Source organism: Phyllostomus discolor, chromosome 8 (assembly GCF_004126475.2).
Source record: "Phyllostomus discolor isolate MPI-MPIP mPhyDis1 chromosome 8, mPhyDis1.pri.v3, whole genome shotgun sequence".
Lineage (NCBI taxonomy): Eukaryota > Metazoa > Chordata > Mammalia > Chiroptera > Phyllostomidae > Phyllostomus > Phyllostomus discolor.
Genome location: NC_040910.2, coordinates 59,734,738 through 59,755,558, shown reverse-complemented (window position 1 = coordinate 59,755,558; position 20,821 = coordinate 59,734,738). Strand labels below are relative to the sequence as shown.

General features: G+C 51.3%; 1 protein-coding gene across 1 annotated transcript in view; it reads left to right on the top strand.

Moving 5' to 3' along the window:
• The first annotated feature begins 19,474 nt into the window (after positions 1-19,474).
• The window catches only part of KCNJ12 (potassium inwardly rectifying channel subfamily J member 12), a 52,854-nt gene continuing 51,507 nt past the window's right edge, over positions 19,475-20,821 (top strand). Inside the window, exon 1 of the mRNA XM_028534466.2 lies at positions 19,475-20,368. The gene's annotated coding sequence lies outside the window, so the exon portion shown is untranslated. The remainder of the gene's footprint in view (positions 20,369-20,821) is intronic.

The following is a 20,821-nucleotide window of genomic DNA, read 5'->3' as shown; positions in this document are numbered from 1 at the left end:
TCTGAACTTGGTCCATGAGGATGTGCCACTGTGTTATCTGGGTGAATACCACAAAGCTCCCTGCTAGGCCCTGCAGGGGTGTGCTGAGGACTTGAGGACCCAGTGGACTCCTACCTTTGGTCCCGGGAATCTTGGGGGAGACTCAGAATGTGTCGGAGAATGAGAGTGCTACTTCCTTTCTGCATCAGGCACGAAAGCCCTCCCTAAAGGACTTGGAGGGAGGATCCTCAAGGAATGCCTCTGTTTCTCTGCCAAAGAGTCCAAAGTGTTCTCTGCTTCTTGCACCCTCATTCACTCCATGTGACGGCCCAGGGGACATCCTTGTGCTACCCTACCTCTGCTTGGCCTTCAGGGGTTGGGGGAGCAGAAAGGGTCAGTTCTGTCCCCACTCCCATCTCTTGCTTTAGAGGGTGATGAGTCGGCCAGCCAGGGGTTAAAAGCTGGAGTCAGGTCTGACTCACTGTTTTGTCACCCACTAGCAGAAGGACAACCTCTCTAAGCTTCAGTTTCCTCATCTTTAAAGTGGAGCTGGAGTGTTGACTTGGGAAGAGGAGCTGTGTGTAATGTATGTGGTGGGCACAGGTGTCCTTACTGTGGTTCCATCTGCTGGGGCCCCACCTGGCTCAGGAAAGCTCACATCCCTGGTCCTCCAGTGGTGCATTCTCTGCCCTGGCCTGGCTGGAAGCCTCAACCTACACTCCTCTCCCCTTCTCTTATTCCTTCCTACCTGTTGGCTGGAACTGGCTTGGTCCCCATCAGGTCACTAGGATGGGTTGGGCACTGGCCATCCTCCGTGGAGACCCTCTTTGATTTCTAGGCATCTTCTGATCCCCTAGATGTGTATCTGAATCTAGATGTGGAAAGCCAGTCCTTGCCTATGGGATGTGTGGATTCCTGTGGAGCCCCTGGCGGGCTGTCATCATGCCTCTGCTTGCACACCTCTGAAGTTCAAGGAAGCAAGAAGCCAAGCTGGTGACTGACTGGTGTGCCTTCCTTGAAGTCCAAGGGCCTGGATTGTGCCTTCTGCCTGAACTATTCTGGCTGTGTGATGGTGGGTGGGCTCACCACCGCCGCCCTCTGGGCATCAGAGACTGCAGGAGGCCTTACAGGGGCGGTTGAGAAAGCCAGGCATTCTTAGGAGAGAGGAGCCCACAGGACTTGCACAAGTGTGAGTATATTGACCCTACTACGAGGAGCATTTGATGGATGAAGTCATGGTCTGCACTGTCATTTCCACTGACTGGGAAGGATGGGGAGATTACTGGGGCCAGGCCAGGAGGCAAAAGGTTAGTGCCAATGCCAGGCTCTGAGTGGAGACATCCCCCTCTGAGCCTCAGTCTTCTCTTCTCTGGGTAGTGAGCATGCCAGGCCTGGGTGGTCACCCCAGAGCCCTGTGTCCCGCTTCTGTCCTTCCTGGACCCAAACATTGCCTGAGCTGTCTTGTTGTCTATGGACACACTGGTACATTCATCCCTTTTCCTCCCTATTGCAGTGCTACCTCACAGAGGACAGGGATGCCATCTGGCTTGCTTACCTCCCTAGTGCCCGGAGCAGTGCCTGGCACATAGCAAGTGCTTGATAAAAACTGTTGAATGAACGAATCTGATGAATGCACGATTGTTGGTCTTCCTTATTCTATGACACTTATTGGGCACCCACTTTGTGCCAGGCCCTGTGCTAGGGACTAGGAACCCCATGGTGACAGATTAATAACCCCACCCTTGTGGAGCTGACATTCAAGTTGGGGGATTGATAAATATCAGGTGGAAATTAGGTACTTTGGAAAAATAAGGCAAGGGAGGGGGGCCCATACTGCCAGGGCAGGAGGGGTTGCACTTGTAAATCTGGTTGTCCAGGAAAGTCTTCCTAAGCAGGCAACATATGAATAAAGACTTGACATGGTTAAAGAATTAAACAAGAATCCATTTGAGAAAGAGCATTCCTAGCAGAAGGAACAGCAAATGCAAAGACCCTGAGGTGGGACCATTCCTGGCATTTTCAACTCAGGAAGTAGCAATTCCTCACTTTCCCTCACCCCACACCCAGCTCCTCAATGAATCCTGTAGTTGTACCTGCTGAATTCCAAACCGGACCACTTCCCTCACCGCTACTGTCATAGTCATCCTGCCACTGGACTAGAGTTGTGGCTGCCTCACAGCCTCCCTGGGTCACACTTGCACATTTAACCTCCTCTTTGCATGGCAAGTGGGAGTAGCTTAGAACACAGAAGACGCCATCCTTACAGCAACTGTGAAAAAGAGTTTGGTGATTACACCAAGAGTTACTATAGGACCCAGGAATTCTACTTGTATGTATAGTCTCAAGAGAAATGAAAAAAGGCATCTATACATGTACAGGTACACACATGTTCATACATCAATATTCACAGTTGTCACAAGTTGGAAACAACTCTAATGTCCATCAAAAGATGCATGAATAAACAAAATGTGATGAATCCATACAATAGAATATTGTTCAGCCATAAAAATGAATAAAGTACTGATATATGCTACCACATGGATGAATCTTAAAGACATTATGCTAAACAATAAAAAGCAGACACAAAAAACCTCATATTGTAACATTCCATTGATTTGGAATGTCCAGAATAGGCAAATTCACAGAGACAGAATATACATCATATTCTGGGGCCCTGGGTTTCCAGGGACTAAGGAAGAGGAGAGTGGGGAGTGACTGTTAAATGGGAGTCAGTTTTCTTTTGAGGTGATGAAAATATTTTAGTTCAGAGCCCTGGCTGGCATAGCTCAGTGGATTGAGTGCGGACTATGAACCAAAGTGTCCCAAGTTCGATTCTCAGTCAGGGTACATGCCTGGGTTGTAGGCCATGACCCCCAGCAACCGTACATTGATATTTCTCTCTCTCTCTCTTTCTCCCTCCCTTCTCTAAAAATTCCCTCTCTAAAAATAAATAAATAAAATCTTTAAAAAATATTTTAGTTCATCCATCCACCCATCCATGCACTCAACCACTCATCCCCTCACCTATCCATCCATAAATCATTTATCTGCCATCCATTTAGTCATCTCAGTTTGCCTGCTCACCCCATCTAACTGTCCATCCTTCCCATACATACACTCACCTGTTTGTTGACTCATCCATCTGTCCACATGTTCATCCATTTTCTTTCTTCATCATTTATTGCATCTGTCTCTGCATTCATCTCTCTTCAGCAGAGATTGTTCTTACATCTGACTCCAATCTGCTCACTAGAAATCTCCTCTTTACCTTCCACTGCTTATTGATCCAACTCAAACTTTAAACTTAGTGACACTTCAAGGCCCTGGAAAGCTATCATCTCTCCTCTCACTTCTCCTACTGTTGATTCCAGAAGTTAGTGTGCACTAGGCACTGTGCCTGTTGTGCCCAGTGGGTAAATTGTCCCCAGCTTTCCTCCTCTGGCCTGGATTGGAAGCTGCTCCTGAGGGTCTGGACTGGGGTCCTGAAGCCCAGAGAGGAAAGGTGAGCCATGATCACGGGAGCCGGAAGGGAGGGGATAAATAGGAACAGATTGAGGAACTGGGCCTCAGTTTCCCCATCTGTAATGAGGGGATGAACAATGATGACCTTGCCCCACATTCTAAGTGGGTCCTTGAGCTGCCTGAGTTCCAGAGTGGAGGAAGGGTTGTTTGCTCCTCCCTTTTCTCCCTGCCACTTACTCTCTTAACAGTCCTGATGACCCTGGACTTGGGAGGGAAGTGCTTGCTGTGGGAGGAGGCATCTCAGCTCCCATTAGCACTGTTAATAGCCCCTGGGGAATCAGGGGTCACCTGATGGCAGCTGTAAGGCCATTAGCAGTCCATTAACCTCATCTCCTTTCTCTCCTAACCCCTGCTTTACCTCAGGTCCTGCCCTATACTTCCTGGCAGAAGTTCTGGGCCCCCACAGCAACCCCATCAAACCTCAGAGGCCCCATCAATGGTCAAGGCCCAGTCCGCCTGTGCCTGGTCCAAGTGGTGGAGGACAAAGACAAGAAGTATGGCAGGTGTAAGCTGGTGGCTGGACCCACTGAGCTAGTGGTGAGGGCAGGTAGATGTGTCCTGTGGGGCAGCAACTTAGCACAAAGTCCCTTCTGTCCTTTGAGAATAGAAGTTGTGTGCTACTTTCTGCTTTCTCTCCCAACATATGTGAAGTGCATTTCATTCAGTTGGAGCTGTGCCAGGTCAGTCAGTCAATCAACAAATGTCCATTGAGCATCAGACTTTGGGCAACAGGGCATAGACTTAGACTCTCTTAATTACAGAAGATTCACCAATAGCTAACTACTTGTTGAGCACCCACTGTATGCCATGTCCTGGGACACAGCACTGAAAGAGACAAGCATTCCAGCAGGGAAGATGAAAAATGAACATGTGAAAGAATAAATAGGACAATTCTCAAAAGGATAGTACCATGCAAGAGACCAAATGTGGTGTCATGTAAGACAGGGATGGGTGGCAACCAGAGAGGGAAAGAGAGGTGGGAGAGGACACAAGGGGCCATAGGAGTTTGGATTCTTTTTGTTATACAAAGCAGAGAAAGGGCACGATCTGGCTCAAATTTCATAGGATCCCTCTGGCTGTTCTTGAGGCATGAAAGGGGCTAAGACTGTAAAAAGGCTACTACATGAGTCCTGGTGAGCCAGATGGTGGCTCTAACTGGGCTAGGAAAGTGGAGGGGGGATAGATTCAGATCTGCTTGAGTCTGAGTCACCAGGAATTAGAATCCTCATGAATCTTAGAATTAGACTCCCTTAATTAGAACAAGAATAAGAAGCCTCATAGAATCCTGGCATTAAAAGCTGGCAGGAAGCTCAGGGGGACCTGATTCATCTCCTCTGGCCTCAGCAACCCAGCACCACCTCAGCCTCTGCTGAAATAGCACCCCCTCCTCACACCCGCACTGTAGTGGCTACTTTAAAGGGCCAGCTGCTGAAAAACCACCTCCACTGGGTCCCTCATGGTGATGGTGGCCTTGCAACCCAGCCTGTCTCATGAAGGGGAAGGGTCGTCAAGGAACATGTATAAAGGACCCATGAACAAAGACAATAGGGAGGGGAGGATTGAATGTGGGAGGTGGGGGTGGTAGGGTGGGGGAGAGTCATGGTGGGGGGGGAATGGGGACAACTGTAATTGCACAAAAATAAAAAAATAAAAGCATAAGTCATACCATTTAAAAAAAGAGATTTATGTGATTCTCAAGAAGAACTGATGAGGCTTATGCCATCATTCTTTCCATTTTATAGATGAAGAAACTGAGGCTCAATGAGGGACTGGGCCCTGCCTGGTTCCAGGACCTGGTCTCAGGGTGTACAGGGCCAGAGAAGAGGGGCAGGTGTGGCAGGAAGAGAATATCTGGCACATTTTGTCAGCCAGCTGCCTGCTCGGCCTGCCAGGGGAGGGGACCAAAGAGAGGCTTCACTGGAGAATGAATGCTCAGTGGTGTCTTCATTGGGAACCTCGAGGACAAAACTGTTATAAGGGTTCAATTATTTTATAAGGAGCTTGCCAGTGCCAGGAGAGAGCTGCAATATTTGCAAAGCTGAAATATGTGTGTGGTGCTGCCGCAGGGGCATGGAGTTTCTTTTTCCCGGTTGGGAGGAGTCAGCCTGATATCTATGCCTGTAAGGTCCTCTGCCTCACAATTCTCTCCCCTGATGAGTCACTGATGGAGGGGCCTCAGGCATGTGAGGGACTCTTTGGTAATGATCCAGAAACTGACAGACCCTCTCTCCTTTCCCCACTAGGTGGGGAAGGGGCAGAGATGTAGGGAGCTGGGCTATTGCAGGGCTACCAGGTTGACACTTTTTGTGGCTCCCCAAAGCCCTCCTGTAAGGATCCAGCCTCCACGACCTGCCATGCTGAACCCCTCAGGCCCTTCCTATGTCCCCACAATGAGCCACTCTCATTTTAAACTAGTCCTGGGAGGTTCCTGCCTCCAGGCCTTTGCCATGCAGTTCTTGTTGCCTGGAACAGCATCTTTGTTCTGTTCAGGGAACTGTTCAACTGTTCTCTCCTCAGTAAACCATCTTGTGGACCTCACTTGCCACAGTTTGGTCGCAATATGTCCAAATCAGCCCCTCATGGGGCTTTGGTTAGCTCATCAATTCAATGAGAATCACATAGAAATTTCAGAATTTTGAGATGTCAGAGCTGGGAGGGACAGGGATCTCTAGGCACAGAGAGAAGTCACAGGCCTGGAGAAGGTTTCTAAAGAGGGTCTGACAGAGATGAGATGCCCCCAGGGACTCTGTCCCACAAAGCCTGGCCCTTAGCAGGTAGTCTGGGCTAGTGATCAAAGCAGACATTACTGTTATCATTTTATATAAAAAACCTTAAATTTTAAAATAATTTTTAGAAACATTTTGTTTTCATAGGCATATCTGGGAATGGAATAGTGGCTGGGAAATGGTAACCTCATTGCTGGGGCTTCTCAGGAGCTGGCCCCAGGGGCCCTAACCCTAACCCCGATCCTAACCCCTTGGAGAAATGGAGATACTAATTAACCCAGTGGTCCCAGGGCCTGTGGGAGGCCTGCAGAAAGGGCTGGGCTCTGATCACAGAGGCTCAGTGATCCTGACAGTGGTTGTAAACGTCTGGGGGTAGGACACGGGTAGGAGCAGCCCTCTTTGGAGCCCTTCCCAACACCCTACCCTGGCCCAGAATCAGGGGTCTGGATGCAGCTGGGGAGCAGCAGGAAAGGAGCAGGATCAGGAGCCTGATGGCAAAAGGAAGCTGTCCGGAGGCCCTAAGGGAAGCTAGGGGGTTCAGCGAGAGGCTGCCTGGGCCCCCACAGCCTGCAGCCCTGGTACAGTGGCCCATTTTACAGAGGTCAGGGCAGAGGAGAAGAGAGAGGAGGAAGAGCAGAGCCTCTATCCACATTCATTCATTCACTCATTCATTCCTTTGTTCATTTATTCTCCTGTTCACATCGCCCTCTTCCTCCCTCCCTTCTTTAGTTCAGTAAATAGTTCCTCAGCTCCTATTGTGTGCCTGAATGCATATTGAATATTGGGGGTAATGGGCCAGAGGGCTTGTTGATAGTCTGGGCTGGAGAGGATTATGGTCATCTGAGAATAGGCAGCTGTCCCCCTTCCTCCTCTGCCCTACACTTCTTCCACAGGAACCCCAAAGCCTCTGCAGGATCCTGTGTAGAGGGCAAAGACCTAGTTAAGTTTGAAGTTTCTGGGAAGGTTTGGGTCAGATGCTACAATGATCTCTGGATGTGAGAGATAAGTGAGAAAGCTAATGCCATAAATGATGAAGAAAGGAAATAGATGGGTAAACAGATAAATGAGTAAATGGATGGATGGATGGTTGGATGGTCCAGATGTTTGGGTGGAAGAAGTATGGACAGACAAATGGATAGATGAATGAGTGGGTGGATGAATGAATGAATAGATGGGTGGATCAATTGATGGGCAGTCAACTGGGTAGACAGATGGTTAAGAAGAAGATGATGATGATAATTATAATAAAAACACCTATTGTTTATTGAAGGCATCCTGTGTGCCCTGCCTGCACTCCACACACTCAACCTCACTTAATTTTCATAACAATGTAATGAGACAGGGATTTATGTTCCCATTTTATGGATAGAAAACTAAGTCTTAGAGATGTCAAATGACTTATTAAGGCTCACAGCTGAGAAGAGGCTGAGTTGGCTTAGCTTTCAGTGCTGCCCTGCTCTACAGGACGGGGTCCCCCCCACATGAGTGGTCACCCTTTAGGGGCAGGCATCCTGTCTGGGCACTTTCAAGGCTCCCACCAGCTGCCCTCTGGAGGAAGAGGTCTCTGTGATGATCTGTTGGCTCTAATCTGATGTTTATGGTTATATCTGGCCCCAGAGAAGTGAGGCAATGAGAGCAGCTCACCCATACCTTGGCCTCCACATTACACTGGCACCTGGCAGCCCTGCCTGTGGGGAAGAGGGTGTGGGTGGGAGGGCATCTGGCATGATTGATGCAGACAGAGGGACCCTGTTCCAACCAGTCCTGAGATTTCCAGGGCCTGTGCTCCATCTGGCCCCTCAGGCCCCAGCCTCATCTCTCTGAGTCTTGGTGCCCTAAGGAGACAATGGGCAGCTTCAGGAGCAGCTGGCTCAGTGGGATGTTAGAAATGTGCAGTGAAATGATGAATGTAAAGTGCCTGGCACATAGTGCCTACTTGGTTTGCACCAATGACAGTTCCAACCAGCTCTGCCATGTCCTTGTGGGAGACCCTGGGCATGTCACTTCTCTCTGAACCTCAGTCCTTTTCTCTTTAACACTGGGTGTTTACCTTGCAGTGTTGTTAAGATTCTATTCTTTAAACAAAACTTTATTTTTTCCTAGGCATATTCTAGGTGCTAGGGATACAGCAGTGAATAAAACAAACATTCCTGCCTTTGTATATACTTACATATGTAATTTATTTAACATGTAAGTGAAATTGTGTGAGGATGACTGATATAGAAAACCATAAAACTGGGGAAGGGATGATGGAATGGGGAGCAGTGCAATTTTTAAATAAGGTATTTAGAAAGAACACCTTCTCTGAGAAGAGACATTTGACGGATACCCAAGGTTGGAGAAGAAGTGAGCCCTGCAGAGATCAGGGGAGAGCACTGTGGCAGAGGGAGGGCAAGTGCAAAGACCCTGGAGTGGGCAGGGTTGGCTGTGCTGGGGAAACAGGGAGAAGAGTGAGAAACAGGGGACAGGAGATAAGATAGGAGAGGTAATGGGGGCTTGGAGGCTGTGGCTGAGTTGGGAGTCCTGGATGGGTGTGAAGCAGATGGTTTTCCAAGCAACAAAGGCTGGGTGATATGAGAGGAAGGGGCTGTTTCTCTCCAGTAGAACAGCCTCCCCCTTCTGCTGGGCCCTTTAGGGACTCAGCCTTGCTCCCCTCACCCTCTGCTCTATCCCAGCCCTGGTTGCCCCTGTGGAGGTTTCTGGGGGCTGGTGGCTGCCCTAGACGAGGCCCTAGGCAAGGACTGTCCTTAGGAGCTGAAGAGCTTGTGGGACCCATGCTCCACAGGCTGTGGGAGACAGCCTGTCATGTGACACCCCAAACCTGGGCTGCCTGCTCCAAGCACAAGACAGGAGACTGTGGATGGGAAGGCAGGCACGTGCCCAGAAGTGGCATGAAGCCCACATCACTGCTAGTGTTGCCTCTGGAAACTTTATCTTTTCCATTTGGAAAGTTTGTTTGTCCAAGTTTTCCTGTGGCAGAGACCCCTAAGGATGCCCACCACACAGCCAGGCATAAACTGAAATTGTTTCAAAAGCAAAATGGTAAAAATCCTTTCTGAAACTCCCACTGCCCTCCCCAAATAATGCTGGGAGTATGGGTGTGTCCAAACTTCAGAGGCCCAGAGACTGGTATGGCTGAAAGGGGCCCCTCCCCAGGATGGGGCCTGATGGCAGGGCCAGTGCTGGCCTTGCCCAGCATGAGCTATGTGCTGACACAGCCCTGCATTCCCCATCTTGCTTCCCTCACTGCACCCATTTTGTGCCTAAGCTGTGGCTCAGCCAAAGGCCCAGGACAATGGTGCCCTGGCTCTGGCCCTGACCTTGTGGCTATGCCTCACTGGCCTGATCTCTGCATATCCCTTCCACCCACACACATGGGACAAGCTGACCAGAGCCCTCGTCCAGCCACCCTAGGCCTTCTGCTCAGGGACAGCTGGGTCTTGGCTTACTTGCATACCTCTTGTGATGCAGTGCTCACTACCATGTTGGACTTTGAGCTCCTTGGATCTTTAGAAAGATTGTTTTTTCCTCTGACCTAACATAGAGAGGCTTTGGCTTCCATGAGACCTAGGTTCTACTAGCCATACACACCCAGCTCCCAGCACTATCTCTGTGTGCTTACTGCTCCCTCTCCACTCCTACTTTAGGTACCAGAAAACTGGGGGGAACTTGAACTCTGAAACCACTTTCCTCTGGGAAGGGAGCAGTGGTTAGAAGTTACTTCATGGCTACATGACCTTGGACTTCATGTCCCTGTGACTCAGTTTCCCTCATCTTTGAAATGGCAAAATGCTCTAACTGGGGGAATGAAGATCTAAGTGAAGAGGGCCACCTGGGGAATTCAGTGCATTGGTCACAGGGATGGACTGATGTACTCTGAGGTCTGTGGGGCTTCCTAAGAAGCAGGGGGTTCCAGGCCCCAGGGTTCAGCCAAATTACCAGCTTTCAGAATTCAAGGAGGGGCTACTTTCTCCATTCGACTCACCTTCCCCATTCAAGAGCCCCCACCTGCCACTGCTGTCCATGTCCTCCTAGCCCTCCCAGCTCTTCTTGTCACCTTCCCCTTCCTCATTCTTTGAGTGCTAATTTCAGGGGCTGGAGATGGTGGGCTTGCAGGGGCTTCTGGAATGCCCAGGATGCTGGGGAAGGATTGATAGCTTCAGCTGGTGATGAGAGGGTTCTCTGTGCAGACTTGGAAACTGGGGCTCCAGGGTAAATAGCGTGAGGCCTCTCCAGGGCATGAGGGAGCCAGAAACACCTCCCAACTACAATACCCTGCCTGTTCCTCCAGCCAGGGCTCAGACATCCCCACCTGATGGGTTTTAGACATACTGGAGATTTTTCAGACAGATATGCAAGGCCCAGAGTGAGGGAGGTCCCATGCATATAGGCCCAGGACTAGATGGTGGGGCCTTGGCAGGAGATTGTAGGTTAGTGGGTTCAGCTGTATCTCAGTGCCATTTCTCAGACCCTTTCCTGTGTCTCGAACCCCTCCTCAGAATCCTGTCTTACATGCATCAGATAGCACACAGGATCCCAAAGGTACCACAATAGTTAAAAAGTACATTGTGATAGGTGAAATATGTCCTTTTTTAATGGCTGCATTGATAATAAGGTTGAATAGCAGGTTTAATCTCAACAACAATTTCAGGTCAGCAATAAATGCAAATGACATTTGGGAAGAGGTGGGCGCTGTCAGTTTTCTGGGTGATAACATCCCAGGCACTGCTGAGGAAAGTAGGGTTTGCTGCCTCAACTCACTGTCCTATGAAACACTAAATTCCAGCATTTCCAGATAGAAGTTAGTAAATGTAGTGATAATTTGCTCCATTCAAATATGTGGACCCTGAATTCCATCCCAACATTTCCCCAATCCTGCACTCCCTGCCAAGGACAGACAGCACCAGAAGCAACAGCAACAATGCCACATTTGGTGACCAACGCTGACAAAGGATGATCTCTGGTCTTAGGGAGGCCTTGCATTGTGTCAGACAGTGGGTGAGTGCTTTTCCTTCCTGTGATCTTCATCACAGCTCCGCAAAGCAGGCACTAGAGTAGTGCCTATTGTGCAGAAGAATAAACTGAGGCATAGTGAGATTAAGTGTCTTGCCCAAGGCTGCACAGCTTGTGAGTGCTGGTGTCAAGATTTGAACCCAAGTCTTTCTGACTTCATATCCTGTGCTATTACTCACCCCTACTAGAATGCCTGGCACACAAGTGGGGCTTAATAGATGTTTGGCTCATTTAAAGGGTCATTGCTGAATCCTCTTTGTTCACAGAGGGACATTCCCTTGGGCTGGATTTACAACTGATTCTATATCTTTCCCTTCCCTAGGCATGTCAGTGGGTTTTGTTTAATTTTATCTATTAAAAGTTTCTTTTAATCCTCACTTACAGACAATGTTATTGATTTTTAGAGAGGGGACTGGGAGGGAGAGAGGCAGGGAAACATTGATGTCAGAGGGAAACATTGATTGTGCACGTGCCCCTACTGGGGACAGAATCTGCAACCCAGGCATGTGCCATGACTGAGAATTGAACCTATGATCTGTCAGTTTACTGTACAATGCTCCAACCCACTAAACCACACCAGCCAGGCCCAGGTCAGTGGAGTTGATACTAATTGCCCCTGTGCTGTTGCTGGGCCAGCCTGGGGGGAAGTTTACTCCAGCTCTAGGACCACATTCCTTACTCTAGACCAGCACCAAAGCTGTGGTGAGGGTTTAACCAGGCAGAGATACAGGCAGGAAGGGCACTCAGCCAATGGAATAGAGGGGGCAAAGGCATGGCAGTGGGCACTCTAGAGCCCTGCTGGGGGAGCCACGCAGGCCCCTCCTGCCAGCAAGTCTTCCTGAGCTGTGGTCCAGCCAGGTTGTCCCACAGGAGCTTCGGTGAGATTCAGGTCATCACAAAGTGTTTATTAATCACCACAAACAGGACAGGGTCAGACAACTCTGAGGGGAGTTGGGAGTAGAAAGGAACCAGGCTTGGAAAGGAGCAAAGGGGTGTGTTCAGGATGGGCAGTGGGGACTGAGGCTTTTTGGACCAGCCTCCCAGTCTCCTCTTCCTTTAGCTTTTGGTTATTTTAAAAATTAATTAATGTTGGGGACACATGTCCTTGGACATGGTATAAAGACACAAAAGACTTACAGAGCCCAGCTCTCCAGGTAGCCAGTTTCTGTTATCTTTTTCCAGAATATTCTACCAAACACACATGTGTATGTGCATGTCTCACTTAAAAAAGAAAACCTGATGGCTTCCAGTACCTTCTCTTCAGCCCTGTGTTTTTTTCACTATGTCTTAGAGAACTTTTCCCATTAGACTCATTCAACAAGTATTAATTGAGCACCTATTAAGTGTTCTCATGTGGCCAGACTGACCAGGTGCCTGTTTTCACGGAGCTGATGTCCTTATCTTCTTGCAGCTGCACTGATGAATACTGCTGGGCTCCCACTCCCGGGAGTGCCCCACAGGCCGTTGCTGCTCTTCAGTGAGAAACTTGGGCACACTCACACATCTTGCTGCCAGTGTGCAAGCAGCTTGTGGGACAAATTCCTAGACATGGAACTCTTGGGATAAAGAGGCATGCCTTTTTAAGTTGACCAGCTGTCACCAGATTGTTATTAAAAGGTTGGGGTTTGGGTTTCAGGTGGGGAGGTGATCCAGGTGGAGAGGGAGACATGGGATGGAGGCGGGATGTGCTTGGGGAGGGAGGCAGAGGTGCCGCCTTGGCCTTCGAGAAGCCTCCAGTGTGAGGAAAGGCAGGATCAGAGACGGACAATGACCCTGGAGAGATGTGATGGGGCAGCCCAGGAGGCTGTAAGTGCCTGAGGAAGTGCCCGAGGCTGTGCCCAGGACACAATGTGGGAGTGGGAGCATTCAGGGAGGCTGCCAGGAGGAGGCCTCTTCACTGAGCACCCACTGTGCATCTGTGGCTGTCCTGGGCTCTTCCCACATATTACGTTGAGAGACCTGACAGCCCTGTAACCTCCTGGATGCTGGGCCCCGTCATAGGGGAGCAGCATGCCTGTTCCACAGCTGATAAAATGGAAGCTTAGTGGCTGAGAGCAAGAGCTGAGGCCCCAGGAATCCAGTCACCTTCTCACTGCCCTGTCTCTGAAAATGGCCCAGGCTTTGGGGGCTCCTGTAAATGGGGGCTTCTGCCATGACTCCTAGGAATGGACCTCAGCACACCAGAAAGCCTGTCCACCCCATCTCTGGGCTGTCAGGCTTTATTACACTGACAAAACAACTTGATATAAAAACATTGCTTATTGTACAAACTGCAGAAGCCCTGAAGCTATAGGATATGCCCATGTTTGACATGCCCAAACTACTCTCATTCCTTACAACCCACACAAGCAGAAGAGGGAGGCTGAGCTGCAGCTTGCTGGGTGAGCACAGGGCCTGGATGCAGGCAGGTGGGACCGAGACCAAAGCACTGAGAGAGCAGGTGTGGGCATTTGCCTCCATGCCCAAGTGCAGGTAGGACAAGGTACCCTCTAAGCAGGACACACTACTAACAGTTTCATCTCCAAACTTCCCTTTGCTAATGCAAATATGTCTGTAGTTTTTCTTAACATAAACAGGATCAAGCATTAGGCCCCATTCTGCTTCTTGGTTCTTTTTTGGTGGGTAGGGAGGAGAGAGAGTGGGTCCTGGCCAATTAACTCTCCATTGGCAGTCCTGAGAAAACTACGTCTTTCTACTTTAGAGCCAGGTCCACCTTGGAGAAGACTGAGGTCCAGGACTTCAGCTGTGCCCCCTTGTGAGGAAGGAAGGCTGAGGGGTTAGTCACCAATTTTGGGGGCACAGGCCCCATTCCTAGTGTTGTGGGCCCACATGGGGACCCCCACATGGGGGTCACAGCATGGAGGCAGGCAGTACCCACCAGGGCGAAGAGGGCAGGGTAATTTGCTGGATTATTTTTGTGAGGAGGGAGGCCTTCTTGAGGGAAGCTATTTTTAACAGTGAGAGAGGAGGAAGTGACTTCTCTCCCTCCCTTTACTGCCCTTTATTCCTGTCATCCTGGGACCTGGGACCTGCAGGCCTTGCCTGCCTTCCTGGAAACTTTCTCTGTATAGAGGAAGGAAGGAAGAAAGGGAAGAGATGAGAGGATGCCCTTGGCCTGTGCCACCTCATTTATCTCCTCACAGCTCTGTCATCTGTTAGAGAGGAGGGTGAGGAGGTATGAGGGGCATTTTGAAGTCCTTGCTGGTCTTTTGTTTTAAATATAGATTTTATTTATTTAGAGAGAGGGGAAGGGAGGGAGGAAGAGAGGGAGAGAAAAATCAATGTGTGGTTGTCCCCCACCTGCCCCACGCTGGGGACCTGGCCTGCAACCCAAGTATGTGCCATAGATTGGGAATAGAACTGGTGACCCTGTGGTCCACAGGCCAGCACTCAATCCACTGAGCCACACCAGCCAGGGCCCTTGCTGGTCTTTTTAAACCCACCACTTCCACAAGCAGCCCCTGAGGACATGAAGAGAAGTATTAGAACCCATCTCAAAAATCCCTTAAATTAGAAAAGGGATTGTTTGGGTTGCAAAACTCTAAAGTGCAGGGGTATATCTAAGGGCTCCAGAGGAACATACCTGGAATCTTGTGTCTCTCAACAAACATTTCAGCCCTGCTCTCCTCTGGGTGGGTCTTGTTTTAGGGGGGTCACCATATGAGGGGCAAAGGGGGCCCCAGCAGCTCCTGAGAAATAAAGCTCCTTCTTTTCTGGCTGATTCAGCCAAAGTCTGGAGCCAGTCCTCATTGGCTGGCTTCAGTCACATGCTCATCCCTCAGCCAATCACAGTAAAGTTCATAGCCAGGCCTGGCTCACTTGCCTACCCCTGGGCCCTGGGAATAGTCCCAGTCCCCAAGGAACCGAGTGGTAGAGAATATTGGGTATAGGTGGTGAGTCCCTAGAGAGCAAGGTTCCCAAAAGAAGGGCCTAAACAATGGGAGGACATAGACCACTGATTCCTGCAAAGTTGTGGAGCCAGAACAAAAACCTCCTGATACCTAGGAGAGGCCAGATCATCCAGAGCCCAAAGCCCTGGCTGGCTGTCAGCCCCATTGCTGTCCCTCTGGGCTTCTAGCAGCCCATCCTCCTGATAGCTGAAGCTCCAGGGGTGGCAGGGAGGAGGGGCAAAGGCAGTGGGGTGAGTGTCAGAGCTCATGAGGAAAATAAGTCAGTTGGCCAGCTCTAGGCTGAGTGGATCAATGCCTACTTCCTGATGGGGTGGGTGGGGCTCCGTGTTCTGTTTCCAAGGCCACCAGCCATTCCTGAAGTTCTGTTCTCCTCAGATCAATGCCACAGGGTCAGCCTTGGGTCTGTGGGTACCTGGGGACAGGAAGGGGCATGTGGCCTCAAATGAGCAAGACAGTCACTTTTTTGACCTCTGCACCTTTACCCCTTCCATAGCACCCCTGACAAAGACTCACTGAGGCTGGGTAGCTCACATACTCTCAAACAATCCTTTCACCCCAACAGCTCAGCCCCATCTGGGTGTCATTTCTTCAGCTACCAATTGGGGTGGCATTTTTATACTTACTAGCGGGACCAGTCACAATATCATCCTCTATGATGTGTTCATGCAGTGGGTATTAACTTGGAGCCTGGCACAGACCAAATGTACACTTGGCATCATCCATTGTTACCATCACTGTTTTTATTCTTGGGGAAAATGGCACTGAGAGAAAGGACTGGGCTAAGGGTTGGACTCCTGGGCCTGGGTTTTTTCTGCTCTGCCATTCACTACCTGAGTTATCAGGGGAACCTCCTTTCCCCTTGGCCCTGGTGGAGTGTAACACTGCACCTTGTGATTTCTGGCCATGGGCTTTGTGCGTCCCACCAGAAATCTATGTCCGGACCAGCCAGGCACAGTTCTCTCTGACTGCCGATGGGGGTGGAGGTAAGAGGCAGGGCAAGTCCCAGGCCCTGGATACTTGCCTGGAGGAGGAGGCAAGGCTCTGCTGGGAGTAGGCCTGTGATCCCCTGGGTCTCCCCATCCTGTGTCTCTTTGTTCTCACTCTGCAGATATTCATGGCAGGCCCACTGTGTGTTGGGCCCTGGGCTGTGAGCATGCTGGACAGATTTGTCCCTGTCTTACAGACCTGACATGCCTTGGTGGAGACCAACAGGAAATGAAGTGCCTCAGTGTGGGAAAGAATAAAATGGGCCATTGGAGACCCTGGGTGGGCTTCCCCATGAGGTGCTGCTTGAGCTGTCCCTTAAGGAAGAGTAGTTTGGAGACAGTCCAGTGACAGAATTAAGCTAATGGCATCTGAGGGCCTGAATAACTGGCCAGTATGTCTGGAACAGGAAGGCCAAGGGGGCTGGGTGAAACAAGGGCAGATAGGTCCTAGGCCTCAGGGACTTTGGCTCTCACATCTGCCCTAGAAGAGTTTGAACTGGGCAGGGACTCATTAGCCTACTTACTTTACATTTCAAGGGTCTCCTGACACAGAGGCTGGGGATGGGCTGAGGTCTGGGGCAGGGGGTTGGGGGTAGGAGAAACCTGGTGGACTCCTGGGAGGAGGTAGCCCTCGAGGCACTTGGATACTGGAAGGGTTCTGGGGCCACTGTTGAAGCTGCCTGTGGTATCAGACAAAGAGTCACCAGTGAGGGACTGTCTGGTTTTCACATATCAATCAATGATTAATTTATGACTGAAACAAATGCATTGTCATTGTCATATTAAGACATAAATATTATAAGAACCAGCAGACTGAGCCTGCTGCCCACTCAGACCAGCAAGCTCCAGCCAGCAGGCTGCTCCTCCAGCCAACCCCTTTCATGCCCTGATGGCTCTGTGGCTTTGGAAGCAATCTTCCCCTCTTAGGCCTTGGTTTCCTCAAAAGAAGTGGCTCCAAATGGGATGAGGGGACCTTTGGACTCCAAGCCTGTGGCTCTGGGGATGCCAGATCAGCAGATGTGTTTTGAATGGCTGCTATGTGCCAGGCCCAGGGCTGGGAGGGAGACTGGACCCTACCCTGGAGGGGAAGAAAGATAATTTCATATTGAGGAAAGCCAGGCACTGGGCAGAATCAGAGAGGGTTGAAAAGGTATGCTTGTTGCTAGAACTCCTACTGTGTGTGGGACACCAAATTCCCTTTCATCTTATCAGCTGCATGGATGTCATGAGAGGGACATTATTACTCTTGTTGTTGCAAACCCATTTTATAGAGTGGGACCTCAGCAAGGGACATGTCTGGGGTCCCTCCACCTGGCCCTGGTTGCAGACACCCTGCTCGACACAAGAGGAAGCAGCGATGCTCTGCCTGGCTGTGGGCCATGCCCTGGGAGGGCTCTGAGCCCCTTCGCTCACAGGTAGGAAGCCATGGGGCAGGCATGTGAGCTGGTTAGCAAAACCCCTGTGCACATCCCTGCCCCTCTGTGCCTTCGTCTCTGCATCTGGAGCATGGGCACCCCACATGACTTGGCAAAGGACCATGCATCCAGCGTCTGTAACAGCTGCTTGTGTGGTGTGATTATGATTGAGGATTGAATTCTGACACAGGAGGTGGATCAGGGGGTGGGAGGTGGAGCCTAAAGGGCAGTAGCCTGGGGAGTCAGGCCTGCACCTCAGCAGGGACCTTCTTTGCTCAGTAACCTTGGGTGAGACACTTGCTGTCTCTGTGAAAGGCGTTGGATAATGGCTCTGGGGGTGTCTCTGGGCCCAGGAACAAGATGTGGCTTGCCTTCCATTGGCTCCTTAGTAAGCAGCAAGGTGAGCACTCTGTGTGTGTGTGAGCATTAGGGTTGAGAGTGCCCTAGGCTCATCCCCTTGTCCTAGGAGCTGTTAGAATCCTAGACACAGAGGTATTCCAGATGTTTCTGTCCTTTCCCCAGCTAAGACTCAGTCTCCCAGCAGAGGGGCATCTGCTAGTTCCTCTGGGGAAAGGAGGGAGGAAAAGGTGGGCATCTGAGTCGCTTCCTTCCTCGGTCACTTTGATGGAGTAGGAAGAAAAGTTTCCTGAGAGCTTTTGGTCCCCTGAGAGGTTGGTCTCCAAGGAAGAGGAAGAAAAAACCAGGACACTGTGTCCCAGTCACAGGCATTGTGGGGGTGTTTGGCTGGAATCTCCTGGGATGTCCCTCTCTCATTCCTGGCAAACGGCAAGGCTCTGGTTCTGGGATCAGACCTGGCTTTGAGGCCTGGCTTCACCTTCAACAGTTCTGTGACAGGCAAGTGACCATCTCTCCCTGTGCCTCAGCTCTTTTACCTGTAAAATAAAGCCAGTGACTCCAGAGGGTCACGGAGCCAATACAATAACCCTAGCAAGGTCCTGAGCACAGAGCCTTGCATGTGTGGAGTGCCCTGTTACCCAGTCAGAGCTGTGCTAGGTGCTCCAGGTAGACTACATCACAAATCCTCACTGCAGCTCCAGGCACTAGGAAATTTCACTACCTCTACTTGATGAGAGTCTAGCCTGGAGAGCTGAAGTGATCTGCTTCCACAGCTGGCCAGTGGAGGTTGTGGGATTTAAATCCCAGACAGCATGAGGTTGATGAACTCTCTGGGCGGCCTAGACCAGGTGGCACTTTCCACCTTCCCAGGGCCAGGAGACTGGGCAGGATCCTAGGCTGGAGCCTGGGGCAGGTAGGGCCTGTAGACTGCACTGTCTGAGCGGCCAGCAATCTGGGCGTTGGCCAGAGAGCCATCCTCCTCGGTTAGAATCCTGCAGCCAGTGTCCCTGCTGTGCAGACACATAATTATATTTCACATTAAAGGGGAAGCTGGAGGCTGAGGAGGCTTGGGAGTCATTTCAGACTTGTGCTCTGGGCACAGACCAGCATCCTTGACCCAGTCCTGTGGCTCCAAGACTGAGCTAGGGGTCAGACTAGTGATAAAGTGGGGTCTTCCTAGGCCAAGGCCCAGCTGGTTAGGTCTGTCTGCCAGGATAAAAAAGATCTGAGAGATCTAAGGCCCAGACAATCGGCCCCAGGAAGCTGGGAGGGCAGGACTCCTGGGGACAGGCTGGGAAAAAGCCTGAGCCTCCAGAAGCAGGGCTGTGGAGAGGAGGGGTAACATGGAGGTCAGGTCTGCAGAAAGGGAGGCCAGAGGGAGGAGCCTGGAGAGGATTAGAGAGAAGCTAAACAGAGTTCAAGATAGGAGGGGAGAAATGCTACTAAAGAGAGGGGGATGAAGTGTGTATAAGTGCGCATGCCTGGTGTGCAAGGGGAAAGGATTCTACAGGAATGCACAAGCCAGGATCTGGGTGCACACGTGCAGAACTACCCTGAATGTGCACACATGAGTGTGTATGCCACAGTGCATTTACAACTATCATGTGTGTCAGGGCATGAATTTTATATGTGTAGATGAACTTGTCTACTGGCAGTGTTGCAGGTGCATGTGCAAGGTCCCCTTGCCTGTGTGTGCACACTCCCTATGCACCTGCTTGTGCTTGTGTCCCTGGAGGACATGACTCTGTGTGTGCACGCGCGCCAGTGCCCGCGCGCGCGCGCGCCCCAGTGGGCAAGTGGCTGGTGGTGTGTGTGTGGGGCGCATTCCGGGGCTGCAGAGGCGCTTAGCTAGGCCAGGACCCGGGTGGGTGGGGGCAGCGGCTGCACGTGGCGGGCGAGCTCTTGTTTGAGAGTTAGAGGAGTTGCAGAGCTGGATTCTGGTAGCGGCAGGGCACCGAGCTGGGTGGGCGCAGAGCCTCAGCCTCCCACCGCTTCCTCATTCTCCATCCCTCTCTTGCCGCCTTCCATTGGCCTCGCCGCGGCCACAGCCTCCCTGGGAACTGCAGTGAGGGTCGAGGGGCTGGTGAGGCTGCAGCCCGCCGGGAGGCGCAGGGTGCGGGAGTGTGGGGAGCGCGCCCGGCCTGCCAGAGATCAGATAACAGTCAGCGGGGGAGGGGTGCATCGCCCGCGCTCACAGCCCACGGAGCGAAGGACTACAGAGCGCTGCCTGGAGCCAGCGCCGGGTGCCCTGGGGCATTGTCCAGGGGCGTGACCCCAACTCATGGCTAGACCGAAGCTATTGGAGGTTGGAACTGATGCGCCCCTCGGCATGGAGCGCCCCCGGGTGCTGCCCTAAGGCGGCGATGCAGCCTGTGCGGCGACGGCGGCGTCCGGGGCCAGGAACGGCAGCTCAGAGCTCGGAAGACGCGGAGTGTGCCGCGCCCCGGGCACTGACCGAGGTAAGTGCAGGGTCACCTGGTTCTCTCTGGGGCCCGGTTTCTCCTCCCCGCAGGCCTCCTCTGGGCTCCGAGTGAGCACGAGGTAGTGCAACAACTGGGAAAGTGGGATTGGGAGGATTTTTCCTCTCCTGGTTTTCTGTTTGTTTTTTTCTCTCCCCCCCTCCATTGGTGAGCCTTTGGAGGAAATGCTGACTGCAAGCTTGTCTTTCTCTGCCATGTCTTCGGCTACTACGCCACCAGGAACTTTGCTCCTTGCTAACCTTCGTTCTGGAGGTGCTTTGGGAAACTTTGAGGCGTTCTCGGTCCCCTTTGGCCGACTTGCACAAGGGGGTTCGGGAGGCACTTTCGTGCGCAGCATCAGCCCCTATGTATGACCTTCCCGGAGACCTGGGGATCAGGGTGGGGAGGGGGGCGATGTCCAGGAGTAGTCCGAAAAATGCCTCAGGCCAAGAT